Here is a 17114-nt window from a genome sequence, read left to right as displayed (position 1 = left end):
CACCTTCAGATCCTGGTTTTCAGTGGTTGCTTGTCCTGCATCCCAGGGAGCCCAGAACCGTATTTTCATCAGGGAGCTCCAGCACCAGTAACTGATGCCTATGGGATGCTTGACCAAAGTGGTGGAAGAGACGGTGAAAAGCAGGTGGATAAGAGAGTTCTCAGCCCTTTGGCTTTCCAGCATGTTTGCTCAGTGATGTTGAGTGTTGCACCAGAGCCACCACCTTCTTGCAGACTAAACAGTTGCAGTGTTTTCTCCCATGATGTCCTGGTTTAGGGCAAATTTGGGAGAAAACCTCCAAAAGGGGCCCCCCAGAAAGCAAACCCACACGGCCCCTCCCCCTAACTGGTTCAGGAAAAATTTCCTCGGAGAGAAGTGGAAAAAACCTGTTTATTTAACAGGCAAAGCACTCCCCAGCACACAAAATGAACAATACCAGATCACAAAACTCATTCGCTGCTCTGAAAAGATGACAAATTCAGAAAGTTTCTCTGGTGGGTGGTTGCTCTTTTATCAGTCCCTCCGGTGCTGGGAAAGGCTGCAGAGTAGGCCCCGGTAGGCTACAAAGTGCAAGCTCTCAGTTTTTCCCCGTGTCCCGGTCTGGAGCAGGTTTGAATGGTTCCAAGAAAAGGGAAAGAAAAACAGTCCAGGGAAAACTCAGACTGCCTCAGCTAGCTAAAATAACTAACTAAAAAGCAAAAGGAGCGCGGTGTTCTGCCCCATCCATGCCCAGACAACAACAGTGGAGTTCTGTGTTCCAGCAGACTGTGAGGGAGAGTGCAGCTGATAACGAAACTCTGTGCTCCTTCTTCTCCCTGCATTATAAACAGAACAGACGATTGGGGATACAAGCATCATAACATCACCCTAGGACACATGATCAAAATAATTTAGTAAAGGGTCCTGATATGACTTTGCATGAACTCTGGGTGCCATTAATATCTCTGGCAAGAAGTGTTAACTCCTTTGGTTCTCTCCTTGCATGTCCAGTACAATGTCTGGTCAAATGAAGGGAAAATCCATCCCACAGTGAATCTGGCCAGCTGCTCCCCATGCTCTCCTACCTGATGTAGTTTTGCACATCCATCAGTCTGAGTTTTTTTTTTTCCCTTTCTTTTAAAGGAGGAATCCAAGATCTCTGGTCATAACGGAGCTCTGAGGTCCTCAGTTCAGGAAAGACATGGACCTGTTGGAGTGGGTCCAGAGGAGGCCATGAAGATGCTCAGAGGGCTGGAGCACTGCTCCTAAGAGGATAGGCTGAGGGAGTTGGGGTTGTTCAGCCTGGAGAACAGAAGGTGCTGGGGACACCTTAAAGCACTTTCCAGTAGTTAAAGGGGACTTAGAAAAAAGATGGGGACAGACTTTCTAGTAGGGCCTGTGGGAACAAATATTCTGAGAGTGGTAAAACACCAGCACAGGTTGCCCAGAGAGGTGGTGAATGCCCCATCCCTGGAAATATTGAAAGTCAGGTTGGACAGGACTCTGAGCAACCTAATCTAGTTGAAGATCTCCCTGCCTGTGGCAGGGAGATTGGACTAAATGACCTTTAAAGGTCTCTTCCAACCGTAATCATGATTCTATGATGCCCCATGCCTCTTCGACCTGTTTGTAGTCCTCTGGGTGCATTGAGGTCCATCCAAAGGTTTCCCGCTTCCCTGTACCACCCAGCTCAGGGGCTTCCACTTCAGGGGCAGGTTTTAGGGATGGGATAAGCCACCAGGGCTTCATTCATCCAACAGTCCTGGCTTGCAGAGAAGCAGAGGTCCCTCTACAGTTAGTTCAACAGATTGATGGTCCCAGTCCCATCCCATGGTGAAGCACTACCAAGCACATACTTGCTAGAAAGTTCTTAGATCCCACAGGGAAAGCATCCTGCTGCCATCTTTCAGGAACCCAGGAAAATCCTTCCTAGAACCCAGATGATGCGAACCAGGAACTCCCATGCAGAAAAGCTCCTCATAGCAGATGGGATTAGCTTCCTGCTTTTTTTCCCAGCCTGGTTTCATTCATCCACAGGCAAGCTGGTGTTTCAATGGGGCAGCTTCATTTCAAATGCAAGTGGAATTTCTCCAGCCATGATGCCTGGATGAAGCAGCACCTGCATCCACATCCACTTTTCCTTCTCTTATATCCCTCTTTCCAAACTTGGCCTATCCCCATAGATCCCTTGGCACCTCTGCCTAATAAAGACAACATGTTTCATTTGAAGAGCTTAAAATATTAATATATCCTGCTGGAAAAATCCAGCTGGGCCCCCAGTGCATCCCCCCAGGCTGCAAGGCTGAGTATCTCCAGCAGCAGCATTTGCAAGCGGGATCCATCCATCCATCCATCCGTCCATCCATCCATCCATCCATCCATCCATCCATCCATCCATCCATCCATTTCTGTTGGGATACCAGTCATAGCCCCAAGTTGATGTTGGGCATTTTTTCAGGGACAGAAGTGGCCTCTAAGCAGATATGCATATGGTGTTGGGGCTCAGACCTTGCCCTAATGAGAGGAAGGGCTTGAAAACAGCCCATCAAACCATCCCCACCCATATAAAACAGCTCCTCTACACTTGTTTGAGGGATTTCTTCAAACCAGCATGGTTTTACACTGAGCTCATGCTTTGGGAAATGCTGCCTGTGGGCTAGGAGATTTATATTAATATATTTTACTATGGAATGGGAGTACCAGCACTGCTGCAGATGCTGGGATGAGCAGGGATCTGCTGTGCTTAGTCCCTTCTCTTCCTACCACCTCCATGAAGAGGGGATTACTGACCTGGGGACAGAATGCTCTTGGAGACATGGATGCTTTGCCCTGTCTCTGGGGATGGCTGCCCAGGAGAGGACTCATGGTGTCTCCCAACATCCAAAGGTAGCCTGAAGTTTTCCCACACATACTTGCAAAGACAAAGGACACATCACCACCTCAGGGTTCCTGCAGCTCTGGGACTTAAATATAACAAGGATGTTCTGACATGCTCCAGAGGAGCAAGCCTGCTGAGCGAGAGCTGCCTCATCCAGCCATTATAGCCATGGGGTGTCTGCAGGGTTGGGTCAAATGGTGCTCTGGTGACAACCCAGCAAGGAAACTGATTTGTATTTCTTCATGGTCCCTTGTCTCCCCACCAGTCCCTCTCTACAGGACTGAGAGGTTGGTTTCTGGGTCTCAAAGGTATCATTAGTTCCCTATGTCTGTGTGTCCTGTGGTCTGTTTGTGTTCCTCTGCTCACTGTAAGGTCTGGCTAGGGCAGACAATGACATTTTGCTTTGTGATTGTGTCTGGGTTCATGGGATAACAAGGCTTTTAAGTGGTGATAAACTGCTGTTATGCAGCTGAGCTGCCGTTCCTGGCAAGTGTTTGGAAATCCAGAAAGGTGCAAGATAGGAAGGGAGGCAACAAAAATAAGTAATGAGGAAGAGAACTCTATTACCTGGGTACTGCTAGAGGAGGTGCTGGTGAACATCCAGGACAAAATAATGTTTGCTGTTCGTGGTATGCAGACCATGCTACTTCCCCCTCTTGGTCAACACAGAGCTTCCACCAAGACACTGCTCCAAGATTTCTAGCAACTGCTAAGGTTAACAGCTGTGCTTTTCTATTTGCACATTCATCATTATCACAGAATCACAGAGTGAGTAAAGTTGGAAGGGACCACAGTGGGTCATCTGATCCAACCTCCCCGCTTAAGCAGGGTTGTCCTAGAGCACATTGCACAAGATTGCATCCAGATGGTTCTTGAATATCTCCAGTGAGGGAGACTTCCCAACCTCTTTGGACAATCTGTTTCAGTGCTCAGTCACTTGAACAGTTGTGCTGGTTTGACCAGGAAGTGGGAATTCGGGGATGCTGTGGTCAAACCAATGGGTGCTCAGATTTTGATATTGGCACCTGATGTGGCCAGTGGCCAGTGGGGTTTGGACACACCTCTGAGAACACACAGGGGTTAAAAACCAGAGCTGCAGCCCTGGGAGGCTCTCTTTGGGACTTCAGTCGGGAAAGGCTTTGCATCTCTCCCCCTGTCCCAGCTGCTGGCTGGGCGGGGGGAGGGGAAAAGCCACGCGGCCATGAGGTAGGCCCAGCCCAAGGATGGAAGGGTGGAAGAGACCAAGAGACATCAGGCAGCCCCCTCCAGGTAAGAGAGAGAGAGAGGGAGCCAGCATCTGAATTTGATAGTGGTGCTGGCCCAGGAGGAGAAAGGGGGGGAGTGTGAGGGCAGTGTGGGAGTTCCGGAGCTCTGGGACAGGCAGAGACTGAAAATTTTAACCCTTTTCCTGCATGACTGAGACCTTGCAAAATGCTGATCCTCCTGGAGCTGAATAAGAAGAGAGATAAGTGATGAGATAACAAGGGATAGGCCCGAGGGAAGTGGAGAAGACTGGCTGAATGGGGGGAGAGATGACGGAGTAGCCTTCTGGCTGGACTTTTCTTGTGTGGCCATAGACTGAACCAGTTTTTTTCCTGTGACACAGAGACTGCATTTAGGGGGAGGCAGTGCCTCAGAACCAGGAGGGTTCAGTGTGAGTACCCCTCGGCCCCAGGGGGTGAAAAATTGGGGGGGACAGATGTCTCGAAGGAGAGACTGCCTTTTTGGAAGGAGACAAGGCATCCTTGAAAGACAACCCTAGAAGCAGCTCTGGTCCATGCACAGTGGTGAGAGCACTGGGCATGGAAGGAAAGATGTCACGATGGCAAAGGACTTTCCGGGCGGTGCTGAGTGACATGGAAGCACACGAGGATTCAATGGTGTTTCCAGGGGAAGCCTATGGTGCAAGAAGGACTCCTCTCCTCTTCATGAACTGAAGATTGAGTATTCTAAAGGGTGGTGCCGGACTGAGAGTTGGTGATTTGGGGGAATGTATTGCATTGGGAAATTTTGGTGGGGAGGAGGAGGAAAGTGCTTTTTGTAAGGTTTTCATTTTTTTTTTCCCTTAGAGTTTTTTCTTCTTTTTTTGTAGCTTAGTTAATAAAGTTTTCTTTATTTCTAAGCAGGAGCCTGCTTTGCTTATTCCTGGTCACATCTCACAGCAGACACCAGGGAGAGGGTATTCTCATGGGGGCACTGGCTCTGTGCCAGGCCTAAACCATGACAACAGTAAAGAACATTATGTTCCCACCTGTGTGCTTTAGACCTCAGATATATTGATAATTAATTACTTGCACCTCCACAACCCCATAGGACCTCAGAGACATCTCTAGTTCAAGGTGTGAGATGCTTGTGTTGCGTGGGTAATTGCTGCTGATCCTGGATCTGGAGCCAGACAGAGAGGTCATGGTGAGACCAGGGGGCAGGAGGTTCAAGTGACCACTTGCTTGGTTACCTCAGGGTCTTTGGAGACATGGGAAGTACCCACAGCTCCTGTTGGCTCTGATTATCAGCTGCCTTGGTAACCCAAGCTGGAGGAATTTCAAATTCATGTATATTCCTAATCCTGGGAGTTTGCTCAGCATCTCCTTTAGGAGAACCGTGAGTTTTCTGATCTTGGTTTTCCCTTTCTGCCCAAATTCTTTTTAGTGAAATATGAAGTGTTTGTGTCTGTCTGATGGCTGTGAGATCTTTGGTGAGTTGTTCTTGTAGAATTGGTCAGTGGCATTTGATGCAAGTTATATATCAGCTGATGGTCAACTGATAGGTGATAGATGCTCACAGAGTGGTGGTCACAGTGCCTGGTAGCCTGGACCTTCACCACAAAATGCATTTTGGAGACCTCTGTGATTAGAAATGTTCAGAGAGCTGTGGCCATCATGGAATCAAGTCCACACTGAAGGCCACCAGTACAATTTACTGCTCTTCCCAAAGTGGCCAAAACACCCTGAAAAGAAACGAGTGAATGTTCATCTGATTTATATCCAACTTGGAGGAAATTGTGTGATGAAAGTCTGTGAGAGTGAAATGCCTCATGGCTGAGTGAAGCCAGGACCTTTGCAAGTCTCAGCACAGGGTATCATCTGTAATTTAAAAGCTTTTTCTGCTTTAAATGTGAATAGCTCATTTTTTTGAGTAATAATAATTGTTGTGATTTGCATTTATCAGTCACACACTCTAAAGCACTTTGCATAGGAAGATGAGTAAATTTTTCCCATTTGCCAGCTGGGAAATCAGGGTGCAGAGGTGATAGGACCCCACACAGGACTGGAAATAAATGTCTTCTGTCCTGTGGTTTCCCAGTCTTTTGTTGTAGCTGTTGGCTCAAAGCAGGTTGTCTATCATCATCTTACTCTGCTTTGTCCTATTGTCCCTTTGGTAGCAGTAGCACGGACAGGGATGGTGTGGTGGGATCTCAGTATGCTTCAGTTCTCAGGGCCTGTCAGTAGGGTGCAGGCAGAGAGGCCAGAAGTGTTGCTATAGGTGACTGGAGGAAGAGCAGAGGCCATGGAAGAGCTGATGGTCCCACCTCATGTCCTACCATCTCCAGTACTTTAGTATAGCAAAGGAGCTTCTGTAGTCATGTCTGTGTGAAATGAGATGCTCTTGATGAAGCTGTGACAAGTAGCTCTGATTCAGAAGCTCTTGGTGAGACCCCAGGCATCCATGGACAGAGATGTTTGATCACTCCCTGGTGCTGTCACAGTGTTACAGTCTGGTTTTTAAAGTTATTAGAAATGCCTCTGCCCGAATTAAGGTGCAAACAAGACCATATACCAAAGTCAATAATATGGGTTTTATTTTATAATAAATATGAGAGAGAGAGAAAGAGAGAGGAAGAGAAAGAAATAGAAAAGAGGTGAGGGGACAGAAAGAGAGCGATAGAGACAGATTAAAGAAAATATCACCACCCTGTTGATCCCAACAATGTTCCATTGATCCTCTCCAGCTGGTCTTCTTGGTGGTGAGGGTTCCCCAAAAAGCAGAGAATCTGATTAATTAATATTCATTTAGACCAGGTGGGAATACCCAGGTACCTTCCCAGATGGGAAGGGGGGCAGTCTCTTGCAGCAGACTTGATCTCCTGCATCATTTTGCATCACATGCAGTCCTGAGGTGCAAGGCCTCTGGGGAGCAATTTGGGGGGGTCTTTGATGGATTATGACACTCTCTTAGCTTCTTCTCAAATGAATGTCCGGTGCATGTGGCCTTTTCCGGAGTTGGGGGTTTCACCGCTTGGCCAGTTTTTGTGAGGATGGATATTCAGTGCTTCTGACCAGAGATTTTGACTCACACCTGAAACCCCCTCCTTTCCCCCATGATGATGGGGGAGCCTGTGAAAACCTGGCTTCTATGGACTGTGGTCTCCCTCACCCCAAACCCATCCAGGGATGATTTTCTGCTGCGTTTGGCTTTCTTGTGGATGCATTCCTTTTCCTCAGCCTTGTTTGCATCTCCCTAGACCTGAGATGATTGAACAATAGTGTCCCCTTTATCTTATCTAGGTGGCTTAACTCATAGTACAAAGTTCCAGTCAGGCATCTTCAAGGAAGGGTGGGCTTCTGTGGTTGTAGCTTCTTTATACAGTTTTTGCTATAATGGGCGTGCCAGTTTAAAAGCAAGCCAGTGGGAGATCTTAAGTGAGAAATACAATTTAATAGGAAAATTAAAATAAATGCAATAATACAGAAACTGACAGAGTCAGAATGCAACCTGACACCCTGTTGGTCAGGGTGTTGGTAGTAGTCTGATTAAATGGTGGCTGTAGTCCTCTTGAAGTGATAGATGTGGTTCTGTTGAAGCAGTGATCCTGTAGAAGGGTTTGATTTTCCTCTGAAGGTCTGGTGGTGGTTATGGAGCTCTTGTCCTCTGGGAATTCAGTGGATAAGGCTGCTGTGGTGTTGTAAACCTCAGATTATATCCAGGTAGGAAGGCTTGGTTCCTCCCTCTGTGCATCTCACAATGGGATGTTATAATTTTATGAGTCATGCAGTGAGGCTTGATGGCCCATTAACAGAAGATACCCTCTCCTTGGGAGGTTTGAGGGATGGGTCATGGAAGAGACAAAGAACACTGCCCCACCTGGTTTTAACAGATGGTGATATAATACATACGCTTGGTTGAATCTTACATTGTAACCCAAGACAATGGGCAAAACCCCTTCATAACAATGTTTAAGGCATGAACCATTTCATTCTCTGACACACAGTACCTCCTGAGCCTCTTCCAAATTCCAGTGCTATAAACTACTCATCTCACTAGGTTATACTCCCCAGAAAGCAAAGCTATGCTCCAGAGCTTCCTCCAAGCCAGGACCTAAACGCAAGTAGTATTTAAATTATAAACAGCGAATAATACAGTGATGTTAAGTGTTCAAAATATCATTTATGGAACCCTTTCTAGGAGGGTTTAAATGTTGTCCTGTTTGACTTTGCTGCCCACCAAAAATGGTAGAGGATGGATTTTCCTCCTCTCCCGTGGAATGGCTAGTCTTCTTGGCTCTTCTAGCTTGGCCCTTGTCTTGAAGATGTTTCATGTCCAGGCCAGGAAAGTATAACATTGCATGAGTTGCATCTATACTGAGATGAGGAGTGGGCTTTCACTTGGGTGCAAGAGTGAAGTCCTCCAAGATAAAGGCATTTTCTATTTCCATTGCTGGCAGAAGCTTCAGTCAAGCTTAGAAAAGGTCCAATGTGAGATGTCAGAGAATGGGCAGAGCCATGGCCCATCTCTATCATGCATGAACATGGGCCACCCTGACCTCCCCATCACCTGTGGTGAGGCCCAACTTGATGAACATGCTTAGCCTTCAGGTCTGTGTGATTTGCAAAAAAAAAGCTCCACAACTTGTAAAAGTCATGAAGCTGGTATGATATATTCCAGTGCTAGACGCATGCAGGTGTTAAAAATACTTATGTTGTTGGCTTTTCGCAAATATTAAGATGAATGTTATATGTATAATGTTAAAATAACTTTGCTTTTATTTCTGCTATTAACAAAAACTTAGACATCGTAGTAGTGGTAGCTGATATAGTTGGGAGTGAACTGTTTGGTCAGGATAACATCCAGTGAACATGTAATGAGGACCCTGCTATTGATATGCCAACTATCAGCATCTGCCATCTGAAGAAAGTATGGACCAAGGCCCAGACTGGAAGCGATAAGGAGAAGGAGCTAAAACCACAGCCAAGAAATATGCATGCTCTAAAAAGGTGGACCCAAGGTGGGGCCATGTAAAATAGTTCCTGGAATATGTAAACTAGTTTATGCATATGCATAAGGGTCTATGAATATGCAGTGGGCTGATGTAATGGAAAATATATTTAAGGGGTGTCCCTGAAGGTGAAGGTGTGCTCTTGGCTGAGTGCCAAGATGCACCTGGCCCATAATCTTTGTTTTACACTCTTTTGTCTCCTATTGTCCTTTATTAAACTTTTAAAATTTTCACACGAGGGTGAACTTGTTTTTCACACAGGATAGCTCCCCAAAGGACATACGCACCCCTGAGAATTCTCAAGTCTATTTTATTCTCTAACTTGTTGCAAATGCATAAAGTTTCACAATAGGTTCATGCATATTCATTTCCTAGCCCCGTATTAAAACTGTCTTATCAGTTTTTATGAACTTATGCATTTCTCCAGGAACTGTAACATTGCTGTGTCTGCAACCCAGCTTCAGTTTTTTGTCTGCTCCAGTTCCAAGGTCAGTGGGGTCCCTCCTTATCTCTCTTCAGCTTGGAAGCTTGCATTCTTTTCTAAGTAGCCTTGAATCTCCTTTGTTTCCTCTGCAGGCCTTGTTCGAGCACAGCAAGTTAACAGACTAAACAAGTTTAAACAGCACACTTCAGCTAAATCCAAAATTAGTTTCTACCCCAAGTTAAATTTCTAACCCTGTGTCTCATATGCCCCAAAATTTTCCTGTATGAAACCTCTTTAGAGGCCTCCTTGCATCCCTCAACTTGCCATATGGTTTTCCAATGAACTCTTCTATCAAACCAGGCAGAGAAGGGAGATCAACCCTGCTACCTGCTATAAACACATTTTATTTTTAGCTATAGGCACTGAAGGAAGCTCATCCATTAAATACATCCAGATTATCTACAGACCAGAGCACCCCCAAATTAGTAATGCAATTCATGTTTACAAATACAGCCAAACTAATGAAATATAATTTGTTTACTGCCCTGATATCATTACATAAGCATGGGACAAGCCAATCCACAGGTGATTTTTATATAACTCCATGAGGCATTTCCAGAGCAAATAAAGTTCACAGGGCAGGGCAGTGACCCGGCCATCTGGTTTCAGTGCTCTTCAGCCTGCTCAGGACTTCTCATCAGTGGTGCAGAGGTCTGTGGGTCAGGGTATGGCTCCTTTGGATGTGCCCCAGGCACGCAGGACATTTGTTTTGTTCTCTGCTGTGCTGCTCTTCTCTGTTGACCAGCTCTTCACCTCTCCCACACTGTTGGTCTGGCTCCTCCACTTTTATTGCACACCTTTTGGAGAAGCAATTGAGTTGCTTTTGATGTTCTCAAAGTCCAGCATGATGGGTTGCAGATCCTGCTGGGACCATGGCCAACATGCAGCCAGATGAATTGTACCCATATCTCCACTGATTTAATTCCTAGAAGACAGCAGTGGTTTCCTCAAACATGGACAACCAAGGGAGGTGGGACACCTCTGCATGGGTGACATTCAGGTTGGCTTGCCTGTCTGTGTGAGCTATGGTACTGGCCAAACCTACTGTCTAAAGGCCAAATTTAAGGACAAAGCTCCCTGGACCACCTACCTCGTGCACACCGTGACACTGGTGTAGCACCGCCCTGTGGGGCTGAAGCAGATTGGTATCTCAGGATGCTTCAGGAGAACCATAGCACTGTAAGTCCAGCTACCATAAGGGTTCACAGAATCACATGTCTGTACAAGCAAAACTCTTGCCTCTAGGCAAGCATGGTCCAAAAAATGCAATCCTTACCTCTGAAAAGGTGCTTTTTCTACTTTGTCAAAGGAAGTGATATCACACTTCCCTTTTGCAAAGAACATGCAAACAATCTCATTTTGCAAAATTGTGCCCCATCTAGGTGAAAATGTTAATGGTGACTAATATAAAATTTCAATAGCCAAACCAAATTTCATTTTTATATTTTTTATTTTAAAGAAAGCAAGCAAGCAGCCCTGGGTGGCTGGGGAGTCACCACTCCACTAACAGCACACACCACTTACAAGTTTGGCAAAGTGTATATACTTTTTTTAAGCCTACAGAGCATTTTACAGTGTGCTTGTGTTATTCCGAATCAGCAAATATCAATAAGCTGGGATCAGCAATTTCATAATCTTTCCAGGTGGTCGTTGGCTTCCTTTCCATCTTGTGGTCATCTGGAGGGAAGCCCTTCACCAGAGTCTGCTACATAATTTTAGTCTCATAGAAGTGCATCAAGATTTTTATTATATATAAGCATTTAGTTGCTTTGTTGCAATATCCCTTAGCTTTACCACAACTTCCTCTATTTTATTCTAAGCATCAGTGGTTTTGCTACCTCATGTCTTTACTATACTTCTGTTTTCTTGTTCAATGCTTTATTTGGTCAGAAAGTTTCAAAACTGTTCTTTGTAGTTATCCCAGGGAACGCGTCCACTTTCGACACAGCAGATACAAGCATTTGCTGATTCCATTGCCGATCGACACGAATCACAAAAACATTTTTCACAGTGACCTTTGAATCCATTTCACATTCCATCCCCTGCTCCTGTCCTTCATGGAGGTCCATCAAAGTCTACACAAGCAGAAAAAAAAAGACCCCAGTCCCTTTTCTTTTGCAAGGGTCTTCTTCAGATGCAAAGTTGTGGGCAGTGTTCATTGGTGTCTCTGCTTGGTGGCATCACCCACTGGGTCCCATAGGATGAAAAAAGAGGGTACTGAGTGGTGGCATTCCTTCCTGTTCAGCTCCCATCCTGGGCCTGATGAGTTTGGTTTGGTTTGAGGGTTATTTTATGGAATTTTTTTGTTGGGTTGGTTGGTTTGATGGGGTTTTTTTTACAGAAAATATTTTCTTAAAATGTTGAAGAGTCAGTTTTCTCTCTTGCAAGGCTGTGGAGAAGGGCAATGTGCTTGAAGCAGAAACAGGAGGGAAGAGAGTTTTCTGTGGTGCTTTTTATTCTTTCCCAGTAATCTGGGACCACAGAGCTCATGTGGTTATCCCAAGATGCTAGGACTTTCCTAGCATGCCCCAAGGATACTGAAATACTACACTGTTCCCTGTGTGCATCAGTGTGGACCTTCTCAGGCAGGACAGGAGAGCTGTTGGAGCACATCCAACCTGGAAGGGGCAGGATGGCTTGGGGGCCAGAGCCATGTGAGATGTTGTCCCGGTTTTGGACAAATGATGAGAAAACATCCTGAAATGAGCATGTCCTCTAATAGAAGGCAGGTTACAGCAGCCCATGTCTCCAAAGCAGGCTCTGAGGAAAGTGAAAAAAACTGTTTATTTAACAAGCAGGGTGCTGGCAGGCACAAAAAAGAGTGAATATTGTTAGATAATGAACTTTTTTGTTGTGGAGAAGAGTTGGTAAATTCAGAGTCTTTTCTGTAAGTGTGGCTCAGCTCCTTCCGGGATCCAGATCTGACCTCTGGGCCGAGGCATGGGGGGGCCCCTGGCGATGTTCTGGTGTTTCGGACTGGAGCAAAGTTTTGAACACAGGCCACCGAATGAATTCCACCACCTTCTCTCCCAGACCTAACTTAAAGGTCCAGGACTCATGTCTGGGCATAAAGCAGATGATAGGGGATACAGTATTATGAAGTCACCCCAAGACAGATGTGGAAGACAGCTCAGAGTCCGAGGAGGGAGACATCTCAGGGCAACAAAGAACAGCTCCATGGTTCAAAGGGTGTTTTTTGCGCACCTTATGGGTGGATGAAGCAGAAGATGGACATGGGATGCTATCACTCATTTTTTTAATTTCTCAGTAGTCAGGACATAATTTCTCTGACATTTTTTAAAATTAAAATACAAGTGAAAACTCCAAAATGAATAATTTGGTAACCTTGGGGTAATAACCTGAGCTGGCAAATAACTCTCTTCTCCATGGGACTGACTGGATAATAAAGGGATGAACTCTGCAAACTTCCCCAGAGAGTCTGAAAAGACCCAACAAGATCTGGCTGCAGGTTGACTTCAGAGTCACAGACACAGTTGGGCAATTGCCTTACAGAAATGAGTATAGAGATAAATTAGTCATCACTGTCTGGTTAATAAGTGCCTCAGTTATTTTACAAAGCTTTTTCCTGCAGATGTAATTTTTTTGTCCTTTTGTAATGAAACATATAAATAGCTCCTGTCTTGGATCTTCTGTTCATAGAGTTCTGTCATGTAAATAATTTTGCATCTCTTTCTTTAGCAGCTGCTTTACTTACCTTTATTTCAAAAGAAATACCTCCTATGTGTTGTCCAGGCCATGAGACCAAACTTTGGTATGGTGGCTTCATATCTCTCTGGCTTTCCAGAATACAGCAGCAGGTCAGAGCATTCACAACAGCAAAGCCCTTTGTCTCAGTCAGTAGGAATAAACAGAGATGAAAAAGATAAAGAATAACTTATTTAGTTGCTGGATTTCAAATGTCATGCAACATACACTGGGAACACACAGTGTTGATAACAAACTTGTCTTGTTTTTTAACTTTCTACTATGTAGTGTCTACTACTTTTAAATACCAAGGAATGGTCACCATGGAGACAGTCAAACAAAATCACATCGGATATCATGCGAGAAGCTCTGTAGCATTGCAGAGAGCACAGAGAAATCCTCTTGTCTCTGAGTGCAATGCATTCTCTTGTGCCATCCTTTAGAAAGGTTTTTATTTGCTTTTCTTTTTGTCACACACTCCCAACACAAACATCCCTTTTTATATCCTGCCTTTGGGAAACCCTCTTTTTTTTCTCTTGTATTGGGTTGCATGGCCTGGTTTTTGGTGGGAGGGGGGAGATGTAACAGAGGTGGCTTCTGTGAGAAGCTGCTAGAAGCAGAGCCAATCCCTGGTGACTCCAAAGAGGGACATGCTGCTGGCCAAGGCTGGGCCAATTAGAAATGGCGGTAACGCCTCTGTAATAACACGTTTAAAAAGAAATAATAAGAAAGGATGTGGGGCAGTTTTAATTATGACTTAAGAAGAGCGAAGTGAGAACATGTTGATGCCTAGAGAGGCTGACCTGGAACAGAGACTAGACAGAGTTAAAGGAATAAAGTAGGTATTTATTAAAAGGCATTTAAAGGATACACCTTGGGCAATACAAGAGCCTGGCTGTGGCTACACCCAAGATGGACCCAAAATGGACACAAGATAGATGACTGGTCATGAATCTTCACACTTTTATAAGTTTTGGTCCATTTACATATTGAGGTTAATTGTCCAATTACAGCTTCAGGTTATGGAGTCCCATCCTCCTTGTTTGCTCTCTTCAATTCGCTATTGCTTATGCTTTTTGGGCCTGAGGCTGTAATAGCTGTCCTTGGTTCTCAAGCTGGAAAAGGATTGTTTTGTCTACCTACTGATTTGCGGAAAGAAAAAAACTGCACAACTTTGTAAAAGTTATAAAGCCGGTATGTTTATTACAGCACTGGATGCATGTGGGGATCGTTGTCCCCCTAAAGGACATGTGCACCCCTGAGAACTCCCGATCCTTTTTGTCTCCCTTACTAATTTATATGCATAGAATTTAACAATAGGTTCATACATGTTCATTTTACTGGTTTCCCGTTACACTTGCAGCTAGGTTGTTTTGTTTTTCTTTATCAGAAAGTACAGAAAGAACTCCTGCGTCATCTTGCCCTGTCTTCTGCAACTTCAGCTTTGGTTTTACACTTGCAGCTAGTTACCCTTGCATCTAGTTTTTTATCAGAAAGTATAGAAAGAACTCCTGGGTCACCCGGCCCTGTCTCCCACAGCCTCAGCCACAGTCTCCGTCTGTTTCAAGTTCAAGGGGCCCTTCTTATCTCTGTCCTTCGGCTGAATCAGTATTTTCGAGCATAGGTTTTTTGTGAGAACAGGCAGTCTTGAATGCAGACCAAAACAGTTATGCTTGCAAGCTACAGACTTGATAATTCAAAGTGGCACATTTCACCTAAATCCAAAATGGATTTCTACTCTGAAAAATTTCCACTCTGTTTCACTACCCTGTGAAGAGAACTTACTAACACTTTATATGAAGTTCAGACTCACACACTAAGGCAGTACATAATCTAAAAATATGAAAACTAAAACTTAAGACATGAGTGTGAGGAGAACAGCATGCAAACACCAAGGTTGGTGAAGAAGTAGGGGGAGGAGGTGCTCCAGGCACTGGAGCTGAGATTCCTCTGCAGCCTGTAGTGAAGACCATGGTGAAGCAGCTGTCCCTCTGCAGCCCATGGTGGTCCACAGCAGTGCAGAGATCCACCTGCAGCCTGTGGAGGACCCCATGCCAGAGCAGGTGGATGTCTAGAGGAGGCTGTAATCCTGTGGGAGATCTGTGGAGAGAGGGGCCCTGATCCCATGCTGGAGCAGCCTGTCTTTGAAAGACTGCACTCCGTGGAAGAGTGACCCATGTTGTAGCAGTTTGAGGGGTACTGCTGCCTGTGGGATGGACTCACGCTGCAGCAGTTCTCAGAGATCTGTTGCTTGTGAGATTGACTCATGTTGGAGAACGTCGCAGAGAACTGTCTCCTGTGGGAGGGACTCCATGGTGCAGTAGGGGAAGGACTCCTCTCCCTGAGCAGCAAGAGAAATAAATGGGTGATTGTCAGGATCTGTCCTAGTGAACAGATGACCTGATGGTTCGTAGGAGTGATCTCAGAGTGCAAAAACCAACACGGTACAAGGGGGTTTGCAGTGATAATCAAAACAAATGCAGTTTTATTGAAATAACCACAGCAAAAATGTGATAGAGGGATTAAGGGAGAGAAAAAGATAGAGAGAAGAGAGAGAGAGAGGGAGAGGGGATATTGCTACCAACACAGAGACGAAGTCCTTTGGTCCAGTCCTGTCGAGGATCCGCCTGTTACGCTGGGGAGATCTCAAAGGCTCTAGCTAACTCAGAGGTTTTTATTACTGAAAATTGTGAGGGAGGGGAAACAGATACAATAGGGAACAGATGTAACAGGTAGTCTGTGTTCTCAGCAGTAAATGAGAGCCATTGTTTTCTTGGTTCAGTGGTCACAACCTGCAGGCAAACATCTCGCTTTGGTCAACTTGCCTCCCCCCCACATCTCCCCCGGGTTGAGGGTTTCAGTCCCAGTCCTTGGAAGGAGCAGAGGGGCCTTTTCATGTCTCAGTCCTTGATGAAGAGGCTTCTTACATCTCAGTCTGTCTGTCACGGTGGTTGTAAAACAGGTGAGGGTCTTCTGTGGGAGACCACCTGAAACTCAGGAGAAGTCCAGCCAGGCCGAGAGGTGGGACAGCTTCCAAAGCTGCTATTGTTGCAAACGGGGCACGGTGCCCCCTTCTTAGCATACAGCAAACACACCTGTGAAAACAATAGCTTAACACTGAGCTTTCAGGTCTCAGGGCCCTTGGCGTGTGACTTTTCTCCTTCAGAGTCAGATATTCTAGACAGGGGGGTCGTCTCTTCAGTGGTCTCCCAAGGATGATCGTGAGGCAGATGAGGGAAAATTTGGACAGACTCTCACAGTGATGAACTGACCAAAACCCCCATTCCCTGTCTCCTTGCACCACTCAGGTAGGAGGCAGAGCTGGGAAGGAGGGAGGAGTGGGGGGGGGAAGGTGTTTTTTTAAGGTCTTGTTTTACTTCTTATTATCCTGCTTTGATTTTGTTAGTAATAAATTCACCTTATATCTCTAATTTGAGCCTGTTTTGCCCTTGATATTATTTAGTGAGGCATCTCTCCAGGTCCTTAACTCATGAGCCCTTTGTCAAATTTTCTCTCCTCTGTCCAGTTGCAGAGGGTTTAGAGGGAAGTGAGTGAGCAGCTTTTGTGGGTGCCTGGCATCCAGCAAGTGTCAACCCACAACATGTCCCCAGCTGGAGGACTCCCCAGCTCCATAAATCATGTCACTTGGATAATCCTTTGTCATGGCAACCATCAGCTCAAGAGCAGGGTGACCTTTCAATGCCAAGCCTAGGCTGCACTGATCTTTTTCTGGTCTGTCAGGGACCCAGTATTACCATAATTTTGTGAGATCCCAGGGAGTAGCCAGGCCATTAGGATGGTTCTGGCCAGACACTGGTTGTGCTGAAGATAGAGGAATGAACAGGCTGGACAAG

General features: G+C 45.6%; 1 protein-coding gene across 1 annotated transcript in view; it reads left to right on the top strand.

Moving 5' to 3' along the window:
- LOC128941423 (CBP80/20-dependent translation initiation factor-like) overlaps nucleotides 1-17114 on the top strand; it is a 487587-nt gene that overhangs the window by 429373 nt on the left and 41100 nt on the right. The gene's annotated exons all lie outside the window — the stretch shown is intronic.

Source organism: Melozone crissalis, unplaced genomic scaffold (assembly GCF_028551555.1).
Source record: "Melozone crissalis strain CALT ecotype California unplaced genomic scaffold, PUWL_Pcris_2 ptg000035l_1, whole genome shotgun sequence".
Taxonomy (NCBI): domain Eukaryota; kingdom Metazoa; phylum Chordata; class Aves; order Passeriformes; family Passerellidae; genus Melozone; species Melozone crissalis.
The sequence above is the reverse complement of the archived record's forward strand: the minus strand, read 5'-3'. Positions and strand labels throughout refer to the sequence as shown.